The sequence below is a fragment of the Syngnathus acus genome, chromosome 14, assembly GCF_901709675.1.
Source record: "Syngnathus acus chromosome 14, fSynAcu1.2, whole genome shotgun sequence".
Lineage (NCBI taxonomy): Eukaryota > Metazoa > Chordata > Actinopteri > Syngnathiformes > Syngnathidae > Syngnathus > Syngnathus acus.
In genome coordinates this window covers 4,512,667-4,527,606 of record NC_051099.1, presented here as the reverse complement: position 1 = coordinate 4,527,606, position 14,940 = coordinate 4,512,667, and the positions used below count along the sequence as shown (strand labels likewise).

The following is a 14,940-nucleotide window of genomic DNA, read 5'->3' as shown; positions in this document are numbered from 1 at the left end:
GAAGCAATGACCAGCGTTAGACTCATATGTGTCATTACTGAGTAATAAGCATATGATGAGCCCAAGAGGGCCTGTATTGTAATTAGGTTCCACCAGATTTATTACCCGACTGCTCCACTTTGATCAGCACATCTATGGTGAGGGGGGGATCCCACCAATTTTGTAAAACTAATAAAAATCACTAGTCATTCTTCCATTGGGAGGCTAACTGACAGCGGCTGGTGTTACCATGGCAACACACAGGCCACCACTGTTTTAGCAAACAATAGTAAAGGTAGAGGTGGAATGTTGAAAAAGTCAAAACCATGCTGCAGTCATTTTTTAAAAATTGAATAAATAAATAAATAAATATTACCATTATCTCTTTAAAGGTCAAATTTGACAAAGCATTAAAATTAAAATAAAAAATAAAAAGTAAATTGTCCAGTGAGAGTGATGCTAAATTTATCTACTTCGCTTAAGGATAAGAATGAACTGGTCTGATAGATTTTAATTTTTGAGCTCATAATGGCGATTTATAGAACTTCAGTAAAGGTGGCCTAATTTGTGACCACACCTGGACTCCAGACTTCAAGCAGCCTATCTGGGCCAACATCCCTATCTGCTGCCTGCAGACTTGAGTCAGACTGGAAGTCTGCTCTTTTTTCTTTTTTTTATTGCCGTTCCTAATCAGCAGCAGCATCCCTCTGCTCATTAACAAGACACGCGTTAGCCCGAGGGTAACTGCCTCATATGTCAACCACAGATAAAGATGTCATCTTCTGCTTGACTGAATAAACCACTATTAAAACTGGATGCAAATGGACTCGAAATGATATTCAAATCACAAGACAACAGGGAAGCTCAAACCCTGAGGCGCTTGGCCTCAACGTTGGCCCATATTCTCCGCTCTCCTGGAACCAAATAGAGATTTTAGATACCGCATGTCTTCGGGGTGCTAAATTATTTGAAATGCAATTGAACTAAATGTTATAATAGCTGGGATGACAGCAGCATCTTTATGGCAAAGATTTTTATTTATGAACAATGAACTATGACTGGTATCATCATTTTTCACAATGAACTTGATCAAATTTGAGATTAAAGTTAATGTCTATGCATCCAGCCATTTTAACCAAATGCAACACTAAAATGATAATAAAACATTGTGACTTTCATAAGAACTGATGATACAGAGAGTGACTAACAAGACAGATGCTAGCAAACCAGACGATAACGCCAGCAGCTAATGTTGTCGACTATATTTTCCTGTTTGTTTATGTTTTCTATGAATGGCCTAGAGGTTTTTCCATGCATGTATTTACTGATATCTTCCAGTGACATGAAAAATTTGGGTTGGCGAGATTAAATAGTGTTGCCAGATTACCGTATTTTCCAGACTACAAGGCGCACCTAAAAACCTAAAATTTTCTCAAAAGACGACAGTGCGCCTTATAGTCCGGTGCGCCTTATATATGGACCAAATTCCTAAATTGAAACTGGCCCGAAGCATTGTGTCATGAAATCAATCATAAGTGGCCCGCTGAAGACTAGGAATCATGAATCAAAAAGACTATGGATCATTATTTTGTGATTATAAAGTAATTTGTTGCGTCTGAAGTTGAAATAAAAAAGATAAAATGGAGAATGATTTGATTTGGATTAGAAATCTGACATGATGCATTACTGGTGTGCCTTATAGTCCGGTGCGCCTTATATAAGAACAAAGTTTTAAAATGGGCCATTCATTGAAGGTGCGCCTTATAGTCCGGTGCGCCTTATAGTCCGGAAAATACGGTACTATTTTGTGTTTTGTTTTTACCAGCTCATCATTTTCGGAATTGAACACTTAATAAGGCCAAAAATCTCTTTTTCGTGGTGAATGGTGTTCTATTTTATGAAATCATTATCAGCATTTTTTCCACAATGAATTTGCTTCAGTACTGAAACTACAGTAGAAGCTTTTTGTGAAGACGGGCAGACAAAATGTCTATTTCTGCAAAGACAATCTAACAATGAACAGTGTTTGACAATGAGGTTCATTGGCAAACATTGTCAGACAAAAACCAGAGCTCAATGAAGAGACGGTCAGCTGCGTAAGCATTTTTGTTTTCCAAGTTAAAACTGAAGACAAGCCTCTTTTTGAGCAAAAACTTCCAAATGTGTCCATTTTTAGTAGACTTGTGTGGGCAATGGAATTAGCTAATAAGGGAATGATGATATTAAAGGCTTTACAATGCTATCATTGGCCTCTCTTTGGCCAACAATAAATGAAGCAGTGTTGAGCCTCAGCTGTTTAATCATGAATATTCATCATCTGTGTTTCTGTGTGAAACCTCTGTGTATGTGTGTGTTGCCATGTGTGTGTGTCTGTGTGTGCTATGCTGGCAGGCATTAAAGAAGCTATTAGTATCTCCTCCATCACAATGTCTGACTTTGTCTGTATTGTCAAGTATCATTTTTAAGGCTTTGGGGAAAAAAGGCAAAAAATCACCAGATTGATTGATATTTCCCAACACAATTTATTTACACAGCAAAATGAAAAGGTATTAACTCCTTAAAAATGATAGTCAGACTGTAAAAGTGTCTTTGGCCCGAGACCACGGCATCACATTCCCGATGATGGAAACCGAACTTAGATACAGTGCTCATTTGTGTTTCATGGTAATTTGCAGTGGCAAGTGGAGCAGTCAGTGGTGCTCTGTGAGTAAAGCAGAGGGGGCAAGAAGAGGATTAGATAATCAAACAGTGTGCCACTTTAAATAATCTCTGGATCCTCTGGGGGAGGTGAGACTTAAAGCTGGAGCCCTTCCGCTTTAATTGTCTGATTTTCCCATCATTATCGTTGAGGGCCTCAGTAATTCAGCCTGATTAAATATTCAGGAGCCACGCAGAGGAGGATGACAGAGAAGGAGGGAGGTAGCAAAAGGAGAATGATGAAAGTAAAAAAAAAAAAAAAAAAATGACTGAGTGGGAAGTAAATTGGGCTTTCGTTGTCACTGGCTGTTAACAGATGAGAGTAACACTTTGGGATTATGACCTACAGTGTACATCACAATTTACCATCATATTACATTATATTATGTATACTGATGCTTTTCCATGTAAAGTATCTGATCATTTAAAAAAGCCATATTTGTATTGATTTTTGGAGTGATTAAATTCTACATAAATGATAGATATGTTTCTGAAAAAAATATACTGTGTTTGTTTAATCCAAATTGCATCATTATTGACAATTAGAGAAAATAACGTTTAGACATACTGTTTCTTAATTCTGGTAAAAAATAGAATGGAAACTTCCATTCTTCACTTGTTCTTGAATATGACTAATGTGAATATTACAAAACAAATGCAGGAACCTTAAATAATGTTATTAGTGCCCCTGAGTATTTCAGCCATAAAATCATTGATTTTTATAGAGAGCGACGCACTGTTAGACAATATTAATGTTTGGAAGTTCAAACACCAATAGGTGTTATTTATAGGATGGTTGGATGAACACGCTTCAGTAAATTTGGACTAAAGTGCTGTAAGGTGACACTGTCTGAACATAACACATAACATTGAATTAAAGCAAGATGAAAAAAAATCTTCTTATATTATGTTTCTATTCCATTTATTTGTTGCTTCTTTGCTTTCCCTCTCTTGCATTCTACCCCATCCCCCATCTCTGACTGCAGAGCTTGCAGTGGTCAAGCCGCTTGACGGATGCACCACCTGACGAATATCAATCAAGGTTGCTACGGAGACAGAATCAGGCTCCCCTCTTTCTTTTTTTTTTTTCCTCGACTGCACCCCTCCGGCATCTCACATGCGGCTTTTTGTTGACTGATCATGATTTGTAGTTTTTTTGCTGATCTGTAAATCTATCATTAATCTCATGTAAGGTGCGAATTGATAAATATGAACCGATTCCTCGGCACTGTTACTAATCGAGTAGACTATGCAAAGCCCAAGATGTCTCTGATCCTTTCAAATGATCCAGGCAGACAGGCGTAGGATGGAAATGTCCATCACTGCTAATGACATTAAAATAAGCACTGTCAAAGTTGGGCTACTCAGATCAGCACCACGGCCAGAGGCGCAAATCATCACCAGTAACACAGTAACATTTCCTCTTGGATTACTAACTGTCAGGAGACCATTTTTTTTTCTTTTCTTATAATTGCTCCATTTTAGCCTCCCATATGCCGCACACACATTTTCTCTCTCAGCCACCCCCCCAGTACCGCTGCTAAACATGATGCTAACCAGTGAGATGACTCCCCATAGACTCATCGTTATTGGCATTAGTGCCAAGCCAGCCATCAGAGGGTTAAGTAAATATTGGGTAAAGCAGCTGCTCTCAGAGTACCGTCATCTGCTTGTGTTCCTTTCTGGTCCCAGTCTGATATAAATCACATGCAGCAATTAGTGCCACATTGTCCCGCTGCTCTCGTTAAATAGCCTCGCTAGCTGACGAACAATGTGTGTGTCGGAACTGCAAAGATGGATGGATGGATGGATCAATGAATTGGTGGATGGATGATGCCAGATGAGTGATGATGGATGGATGAACGGATGAACGAACAAACGAATGAATGAATGAATGAATGAATGAATATTTGAATGGGTCAGAGTTTGAGATTGTGTGTCCACGTGGATCAATTCAAGTCAATCCAATGGTATGCAAATATTGACCATATAGGGCACAGGTGTCAAACTCAAGGCCCGGGGGCCAGATACGGCCCGCCACATCATTTTATGTGGCCCGCGAAGACAAATTGTGCATCAAATTCGTGTATCATTACTAGAATTGCAAATTGTCTTCACTTTTAATATTATTAGTTTTTTTAAATACTTGACCAGTTTTTACTCGTCTGATTTGAAAACGAGTTATTCGTCAGTTTGTTTTGTCGCTTTTACTGTATATAATATGAGGTGCTCATACATTTATTTGGGTTGACAGTCATAATGGCCCTCCGAAAGAAGCTATGACTACAATGCGGCCCGCCAAAAAAATGAGTTTGACACCCCTGATGTTGGGAAAGAATATAAAATAAGCAGGTCAACAATTATCTTTCAGGGACTATGAAGAGTCATAGTACGACATTGTACACAAACTGAACTCCTCAACTACTAAATTTGCACAGTGGAAGATAAATGGCAAATGTAATTGGTATTCAACACTGCGACAAAATGATTGCTCAATTGTAAACAAGAAATACGACTGATTGAAAAATTATTTCATTCTTTCAGTGCCCCAGGTGCTCCCTGCTCCAACAGTATATGAATAAAACAGAATTACAACATGATGACTTGGCGTGATGTCGAAAAAGTGTTAATCAAAGATCACAGAGCTGATTTCAACCATTTGTCATGTCAAGGCTGTGATCTAAAATACCAATTAAAGCTTCAATGTAATTTAGCTGACAACATGACAACAGTGCGAGAGGAAAAAAACATTGGCTGGCGAGGGGAGAAATAACCATCAGTTCCCTGATTAACATATTGCTTGAAATTACCACAATCGCCGGGGGAGCATTTAACATGCTGTCATCTAGGGAGAAAAAAAAAAGTCCCACAAATAATGTCAGAATGGATGTAATTGATTTATATTCTCTCTCTTTGATTGTGCTCGCGGTTGCTGTAGTGCCCATGCTAATTAAGAGGTAATGAGGGAATAATTGGGCATACCACAGCCAAAAGCGCAATGAGAACAGACAGGACATGTTTAGAGCTGTTCAGGTGCTGGAATAGCTGGACATTTCTGAGAGAGAGAGAGAAATGCTGCATCTGTATCAAATAGGCCCTGCCTCCTCCAGCAACGCCACCTGACTACCACTTTCAGACAATAAGGCCGGGAGGGGGGGGGGGGGGGTGAGAGGGCGGAGAAAGGGATACAGTAGAGGGGGATGGGGAGGAGAGCAGGTGGAGAATGGTCTGACTTGTAATGCAAACATAAAAAGATAAATAAATTAAAAAAACAGCCCCGTGCTTTATATTGATGTGCTTTGCTTATTTTAACCTTGAGCAGCACATTTCTTTTTCTATAATGTTGAATATTGTACAAAGGTCACATGCAGAAATCTTTTTAAAATATAAAATAATAAAATATAAAAATAACAAATATAAACACCGCCCTATTAAAAACAAATCTTTTTTTTTTTAGATCGATGCTGTTTGGGTGCTTTATGAGAGGGAGAGCGAGCGAGAGAAAGGTGAGCTGGTTACTGTGGCAACTAGGAGAGTGACTCCTGGCCTTATGCTTACGGGGGGGGTAGCGGAGGGAGGGATGGTGATGGTTGTGAGCTTGGAGGAGGCAGATCAGAGGGAGGTGTCAGTGGGCTACTGTGCACACAGAGATTCACCCTCTTTTTTTCCTGTTCGTTCTTCTTTTGATTCTTTTTTTTTTCCATAGTAGCAGAAGAACAAAAGATGCTGCCTTCTGAATGGTGGCCGCTCTGGATCGGACTAACAACCTCACTTAGCTTGCCGCTGTCACGACCAAACACATCCTTAGTCTTAAGAACATGGCATGCTTTTAGTCACAATTTCACACTTGAGCCGTTCTGTTGATTTGATTGTAAGTATCGCAACACGTCGGTCATTTTCTCGTTTTTCCAGAGGTGCTGGGATTTTTGAGGCCTATAGAGATGACAAGTGCAAGAGGATAGTAAGTACCCTCTGACCTTATGACAGGAGCTCACGGAGAAACAGACTGTTTGAGACAAACAAAGCCATGGGGTGTGTGTGTAATGACTATGCTGCCCCCTATGGTGAGGATGACCTTCTAAACAACAACAGACTGTCACTATTGCGGCGGTGCCTAGTGGGAGATGCCCTCAGTGCAAGGTCAAACGCCTGCAACTTAGTGGACCAGAGCCATTTAGCATGCAAAGAAGTCTACAGCTACAGACATCCAAGCACAGAGGCCACAAGCTTCTTGTTTGTTTCGATTTTTTTTTTTATGTTGTTACTTTTTACCATGAGGGACAATCCGGTTGAGTTCACATTTTATTGTTCAGTAACCAAGCCAGGACAGATTTGCAGATTTGCCATCAATAAATGAAATAATCACCAACAGCTCGTTGTTTTTAGAAGTTTTCTTTGCAAAAATCGTCCGTGATTTAACTACAAACCCATTTCTGCAAAAAATAAATAAATAAACGTCCTTCCAGCCAACCATATAGCGTGAAAAGGGACACCGGTACTTCTCAATTTTAGTTTGGAGTATACTGGAAAGATATGTCAAGGAAGCTTCAAATATGACATAAAACCCTAAAATAAAAGCTAACCAAAATAAAAGCTTCCCCAACGATACATTCATGCCGAGGCAATAGCGAGCTTTGATTTTGAAGTCGTGTATTTGATTGATGCGTGGGTTGTTAACATATCGCCCACAGGGTCGCGTCAACCAAAAAAAAATGTTGCTTTATTATCCACGACTAGCTTTCCTATGATCTCAGCCAGACATTTTGAATCAAACGCTCATCCTTATGTTTCAAGGAGCACTTTGAAGGAGATGGAGGGATAAGAAGTCAGAATAAAGCATATGGCATGTTGAATTTTTGGGCGATGAGACCTGACAGGTTAACTGAACATTTGGTAGGAGGTACCAAGCAGTAGGGGTGCGCAAACACACCAAAGAGGATCAAGGAGAGGCGGCATGTGTGTGTGTGTGTGTTCTAGAACTTATGCATGATTGTGCGTTTTGGTTGGGAGGGGGTAGCTAGTACGTAAGGTTGCTAAACACTCCCATCTGTTCATATCCTCAGGCGCTACTTGGGCACTTAGCTACTGTCTTATGCAAATGAGCTTTGGCCCGTGTTGATTTCTTCCAAGATAAATATCATTTAAATAAATTCGGAATGACATTGACAATTATGGTTGGCTTACCTCTGGGTTTTTTACCGCTATCCCTTGAGATGCATTTGTTAAAGGGCTCCTCGAAACATTAAGATGTGTGGGTACGGATTATTATTCTAATCTAATAATATTTGTTTGATTCGAAACAAAATAATAGCTACTGCAAACATTAGATTGAGTTTATCACTCTTCCCTAAGATTTAGTACAAGCAATAATTGCATCTCAAATAGTCATCTCTGCTGTCTCTTATTCATATAGCTCTAAAAATGTAATGTGGAATCGTATATCACTTCTTTAATGAAGCGCTTCCATAATAAGTTCGCCTCTTTAAGTGATTGCTTATCTCGTCAAGTCGCATGCAAATATGGAAAAATGGCTCTTAGATTAACTGTTGCAGATATTTCTTTTATAATAACAATACGTGCATTTTGTTGCTCTCTGCATGTACATGTGAAAGGACAAGACCATTTGAGAATTTGGGACTCCGGCTGACTAAGTTTGACCAAGATTGAAAAATCATATCCATGATGCATATCCGAATCATACCATTTAAGAGCGAACAATTGTGTCACTTGAACCGTGTAGTATCAAGCCAGCTTGCCTCCAACTTACATTTTCAAGCTTAATTGAGCGAGACTTGCACCGCCCACAATCGTCTTCTTCGACAGATGCCTATGTGTTGTTGTGTGGATGTGCTTTGCACTAAATGATCACATGTTTAAATGAAGATAAGAAGCTTTTTGATAGTGAAGGTTTAGGAGCAAACAGTAGAAGATGCGGAGGAAGGCAAGCAAAGCCTAGACTGATTTGAATCTGGTAAACTGTCAGAGAGATGGATTACCCCCCCTCACCAAATCCCGGGCGAAAATAGAGGCCTCGAGTTATTTACTAGCCTTACAACCAGATGCAAACCATCTGCACTTAATTGTAAGACATAAACTTTATGAAGATCAACTAGGGATTAGGGCACAAAGCCTCTTATGGCGTAGAATTGGTGTCCCTGCTTCGAGGGAGAGTACGGGAGGCGGCTCAAGACACGTCACATGTGCTTTGGAGGACTTCAAGTCTCATCTCTGACGTTCTAATAGATGACATTTAAAAAATAAGGATGGGCGAGTCCATCCACATGGCATCACAACATTTTAAAAGGTTTGAGGTTCTTCAAAAATGAAACAATTTAGCATCCAGGTAAATCTCAGTACAAGGGAAAATATCCAAACTGGATATTAATGATAGGATTCCAACAAATCAGCATGTGGTATTGTTTAATGTAGGTCGTGGCGCATTATGTTGTTTGTCAGCAGCCATCTGAAGACGCGAGATAAGAAGTTCTGCCCAAGCCACTGAATGGGAGGTAGCCAACATAATCCTATTTAACAAGATCTAGGCTGAATGCGGGGTGGGCCATGTCAGTGGGGTCACGCGAGGAGCCTGGCGTGCTCAATTTCTGGCTCCTTGGCCCAACTTGTGCCCATTTCTTCTCAGGTTTGAGGTCACTCAATCAATCATAAGACAAGCACTTGTTGCATGCTCCTATTTGTAAGAAGGAAAAGATGGATTCAAGGAATCAAAGAAAATGAAACTAAACTGTTGGCCGCTTTATATTGTTTTTTTTTCTCCTCGACTGCACTAATTCCTCTCATCTCCATATGTTAAGGGGCGTGGGGGGGGGGGGGGGAGCGTGTTGAACGCGTGTGCCACGTAGGGGGTATCAGGGATTAGGCCATCCTGTCTGGACATATGCTTCTTATAATCACGCTGCTCATTGTGTCTGCTTGTCCACTGTGGATTTCTCGATAGCAGGATTTACGGAACAAATCTGCCGCCACCCCAAATCAAAAATGCCCCTGCTCACCTACAATGACAGACTCCATCAAATATGTGTGATTCACTTTGTTTCATAACCAGGTTCATCATTGTGATCCAACTTTTGCATGGGTCTTTCAAAAACAGCCAAACAAATAACCATGATCACTTTTTGAGTAATGTCTTCAATTAACCTATTTTGTCAGTCTAAAAAATTATAGAAAATAAAATGTTTCTATATTTATATAACCCTAATCCTTGATTACCAGGTATACTATAATCTGGACCATCTGTCATTTAGCAAAACTGTAATGCAACATGTAGATTACAAACACATCCAATTCCCAAAGCACAATTTCAGCTCCTCACTTTTAAAATGAATTAATAATGCACCATTTCAGAAAAGTAACGTTTCCAGTGCAATTCAAACAGGAGCCGACCGGCACAAAATGGCTGCCTAGGATTGAAAACGTTGCAACATCCATATCAACGTCCCCGATGAAGATGGACAAACCATTTGATTACATGCACAATAAAAGACTACTTTAAGGGCTGCAGTGACCTCGAGGTCCTCATCAGGCCCAACCCCATTGGGCAGAAGATTACGTTGTATGTAATCCTTGGTTTGGGAGCTGAAGGGATCACAGCCCTCAAACTGGAGGACACAATGTAATCAACCCCAAGAACCATTAGACCCCAATCTAAGAAAAAGCAGATGTGTGTCCAGAATGTTTTTTTTTTCTCCGACAATAAATGCGGGGACACGTTCCAAACTATCATAATATATTGTTGGAAAAAAATATGGAGTATTTTATTTCTTGATTAAGATATTATAGTTGTTTATTTTGATGCTAAGCATTTTATGATTATAAAAATTGAATTGAAAATTCCTCGCTCAATTCAATCACTCTAATCGAACCTGTGCCTGGCACAGAATAAGGTGATAGGATTTCTATTTTTAGAAACACATAAAAGACATCCGTTCAATCTAAAGTGCAAGCACAGTCCAGAAAAGCAAACTAAAGTGGAAAAAGAGAAGCAAGCGGATAACATTCAGCGAGCTTAACTGCTGCTGCCGTGAGAAGAGCTTATCTTGCCACCACAGCTAATATGAGCTTCTCAAACAGATGAAAGGCTTTCTCTAATTTTTTTTGGTTCAATTTCTCCAGGCAATTTATTTTAGGGTGGGGGTAAAAAAAAAAAAAAGAGAAAGAAGGGGAAAAAAGGGACAGAGCATGAGCGAAACGTATTGGCCTAGTCGATGACGAGTCATAGTGAGCTGCAGCCAATCAGACCGAGCAGGCAGCGTCAACTCGGGCCCTCAGCAACAACGTGACTATTTAGTGGATGCAAGAGCCAAATCGAGGTGGGCTTCTTTTTTTTGCTTAAAATATGAGCTACTCAAGCATTTTGTTCATTCATTGATATCATGTTTTTCTTTTAGGAAAAAATATTTCGAAACAAAAAACACTGAGCTTTCCAAAATATATTTTTAGATTCTAATTTTGTAGGCTATACCAAAAATGATCATGGGTTATGTAAAATACCCTTGATGTGTAAATATTGATAGTTAAAAAATAATGCTTAAAAATTGTTCAATCGTGAAACATTTTAGGAATTGGCATTAAAAAAAAAATATATGACTGATACAATTTTATATTTTGCCTTTTTGAAGAGAAAATAATGAATATAAATGAGATCATATTTTTCTTTCAGATTCTAAATAAAAGGATAGAAACATGTAATTTTTATTTGCATAGGCCTTGATAGAATCTTGAATGTAAACGATTATAAGTTTGCATCAGCAATATTTAATTTTTTTTTCCACTGTGATTTTATTGCTAATTATGAAAAATACCATCCACTGATTATTTTTGGGGGGATTCATCATTTCCAGCATTAAATGTCAATTTTGCTTATTAAAACATAACAAGATTTCCTATCGGGGGGGGGACTTTTTGTGCTCATACTCGACACGGCACCTGGGCAAAAACGAACCAGTGAGGAGATGGAGACGGCGGGAGGGACTTACTAATCCCAAAATACACTCTGCATGCGGCACATACTGCTTGGGGGATATCACGTCCCCTTTCTGCTCCAGACGTCCATCTATCAAGGTAACTTCCCATGGCAGCTTGTCTTGAAATTACCTTTCCAGAAAGCACCTTTCTACTCATACATCTCACCCCGCAGCTGACGTTACTTGAACCCACTCCATGATTTAAATTTTCAATCAGGATCATGAATTCATGAACTTGTGGGATGGATACAGTTGATTCTGACCTATGTCTGTACTTTGATTTGAAATGAAATAGAAAGATGCTAATTAATTGCACGCATCCATTTTAAGGCCTGGCGGTATTTATAGAATCCGTCAGTGTCAATAAAGGCAAACATCAATGATGTACGTTGACATTTAATTTCTTGCCTGTCCTTTGCTTTAAGACTCATACGAAAGCGTCATGAGTCTGCATCAACGCTCAAGTCGTGTTTTTTTTTTCCTTTTGCTCGCTTCCTTGAGAGAGAACAGGGATAGAAAACGAGAAGGGGGGTATAGAGAGGGAAGAAGGCCGTGAATAGGCAAAGTGAGTGGCATGCATGGACAGCCCCTCTGTCTGTCAAAGACACTGCAGCAGCTGCATGCACGCGATAAGAGCAACCATTCACAGCCAGAACCCCCGTCCCCGTCCTCCCCCCCTCTTTTTTCACCCTCCTACACAAGACACAAACACACACACACATCAATATTCTGCAGTTTTTCCCAAAAAGGCCTCTGGCATGACGGTGAGGTGGATGAGATGGAGAAGTGATGGGAAAGATGACCCCTCGCATTTATTTTTTTTGACAGACAGTAATCACGCATGTATTAAAATATTTATTTTCCTTGTATGCTTATTTATTTATGCATTAATTCAAACATTGTATTCATTTAATAGAATACAACAAAAAATATTGTATCTTTGTTGCAAGTGTCAATCATTTCGTCCTATTAATAATATCCAGTCCCACATCAATTCAATCTACAAAATATCTAAGTCCTAGTTAATTTGTGACTACTTCCAAGATTAGTTTTCTGGTACTCTTATAGCTGATTTGTATCTTGGCAGAAGGCCACACATGACCTGGCATGTGTCCAGGTCCAGAGGCAGCATTGTCAAGAAGATATGTCAAATTGCAGTGGCACTTTTTTTTAAAAATATATATACACACACACCAAATAGCATTTAGGGTTTTATGATTCTTGAGTCGCCATGCTGCCCTGCCCAAATGTATCCACCCGTAATTTTCCCATAATGCTTTGTAGCAACTGCAGCTGAATTAATGCACAAGGATATTGATTTTCCTCCCCATTCTTTTTCTTCCTTCTCTGCCACCTTGTATTTATCAAGCTAAGCTCAGGCTGAGAGGAAACAGCTCAGTGAATTCTACACTTCATTACTGCTGACCATATACAAATTTATGACACCATTCAGACTATTTATTTTTTTCTGAAATATGGTAGATAATTATAAAATGTGGAAGATGCTTCTACACTGTGCACGTTTGGTGGTTTCTGTCCATGTAACTACTTTCTGACCCATTTTTCTATATGAGTAACAATAACCCAGCCAATCACTGACAGACAAAATGACGAATGCTAGAAAAAGACAAAATCCCGCCTGTCATAGGTCCAATCCTGCCTGTCGACAAGGAAAGAGAGGTAGGGAGGAAAAATAAGGCGGAGGCTGAGTCTACTGCTCCTCTGGCTACACCCATCTCACAGGGAGCAGGAAAGCCATTACCTGCCCACCAGCTAGCTCAAGGTTGTGCTGCACCAATAGCTGCAATTACTGTGCAGAATTCCATGAAGATAAAAAAAAACAATAGTGAGAGAGTCACATTTGCTGGAGAAATAACTCCAACTCCCAAATGACAACATATTACTAATATGAATCAAAGTGTGAAACACACAAGAAGGTGTTACTATAATCTGCTAAACTACTAGTCCTCTGCAAATATGCACAAGAAAAAATTAGGGAATTAATCCCCTAATGTGGATTTTTTTTCCCCACATTATTTCTTTACTACCTATATTGAAACATGATTTTTAAGATGTCAAAATTGAAGAATATTTTTTTATTATGACTGCCTTTATTTAATTAAAGGGTGGAAAAGGGAATTGTGCACATTCAGTCATCTTCGGATAATAAACTTTTAGGATCATTGCCATTTGGTTGTACCCAAGGGCACCGTAACGGCAATGACGCCAACCCTCAACCACGGAGGATTTTAATTGCTATGTAATTGCCAACAATTACAACACCGCAGAATAGTTTTGAGTGCTGATAATAACCCATGAACAAATAACATAAACATAAATAAATAATACATTTTCTCCGTAATAATCCGCAGTAGTTTTGAAACACGCTATTTATATTTCAAGCCAATTTGCGCCCAATGGGTGGGTGCAGGTTGGATATTTTAGGAACCTTTACAGTAAACAGAAAATACTGAAAGGAATTATGATATTGATAGAAACGTGGATTATGTGTGCAATACATAAAAGCAAAGCAAAGACGGCAGCAGTGGGAAGATGAAGGAGAGCTGACAAAAGAGAATGTGATGGCCGACCGCTGTGATGCATAGCGCGTGTGCCGCATGAAAAGGAAGACTATTTTTTTTGTGTGTGTGTCTGCAGTGGTGTTGGGAGCGGGGGGGGGGGGGTCGGACCCCTCTTGGCCCTACTGCTGCTGAATGCAGAGCAGGCAACAGCAGCAGACTGAGGCAAATGACTACAAGGCCTCCTCAGTGGCTGCAGCACAAGCCCCACCTGGGGAATGGCCCAGCGTGGAGAAGGAAAAAAAAAAAAATCCATCCCACACAGAATCATCCACAAATGTAACCAATTTTAACCAATAAATGGGCAGTTCAAACTTTTACAAGCACACACCTTTGCAAAATAATTATTGGAAAGGCCGTTAGTTACTGTGCAGATTAACCCGCAGACATAGATATAAAACAAAAAAAAAAAAAACACAAAGTGCACTTAAAATGTGTGTGTATCACAGTAGGATGAGAATGTGGGGTGTACGCACTGAGACGTGAATAAAGACCATTTGCTCATGAATTCATAGACGTTGGACATCCATTATTTAGCATAGAGAAGAGCAATGGATTATTTTTCTGACAAGCTTTAAATGGCTACAGATGTGATGATTTTATATTTAGTTTGATAAACACTCCGAAGATCCAAATCACAATGAATGCAATCAACAATTGCAATTTTGCCAATTCAGCAATTACAGGACCCATCCTATACCAGA

The 14,940-nt window shown here is 39.5% G+C and overlaps 1 protein-coding gene across 3 annotated transcripts in view; it reads right to left on the bottom strand.

Annotated features, from left to right (window-relative positions):
- The window catches only part of dscama (Down syndrome cell adhesion molecule a), a 45,660-nt gene that overhangs the window by 20,728 nt on the left and 9,992 nt on the right, over window positions 1-14,940 (bottom strand). The gene's annotated exons all lie outside the window — the stretch shown is intronic.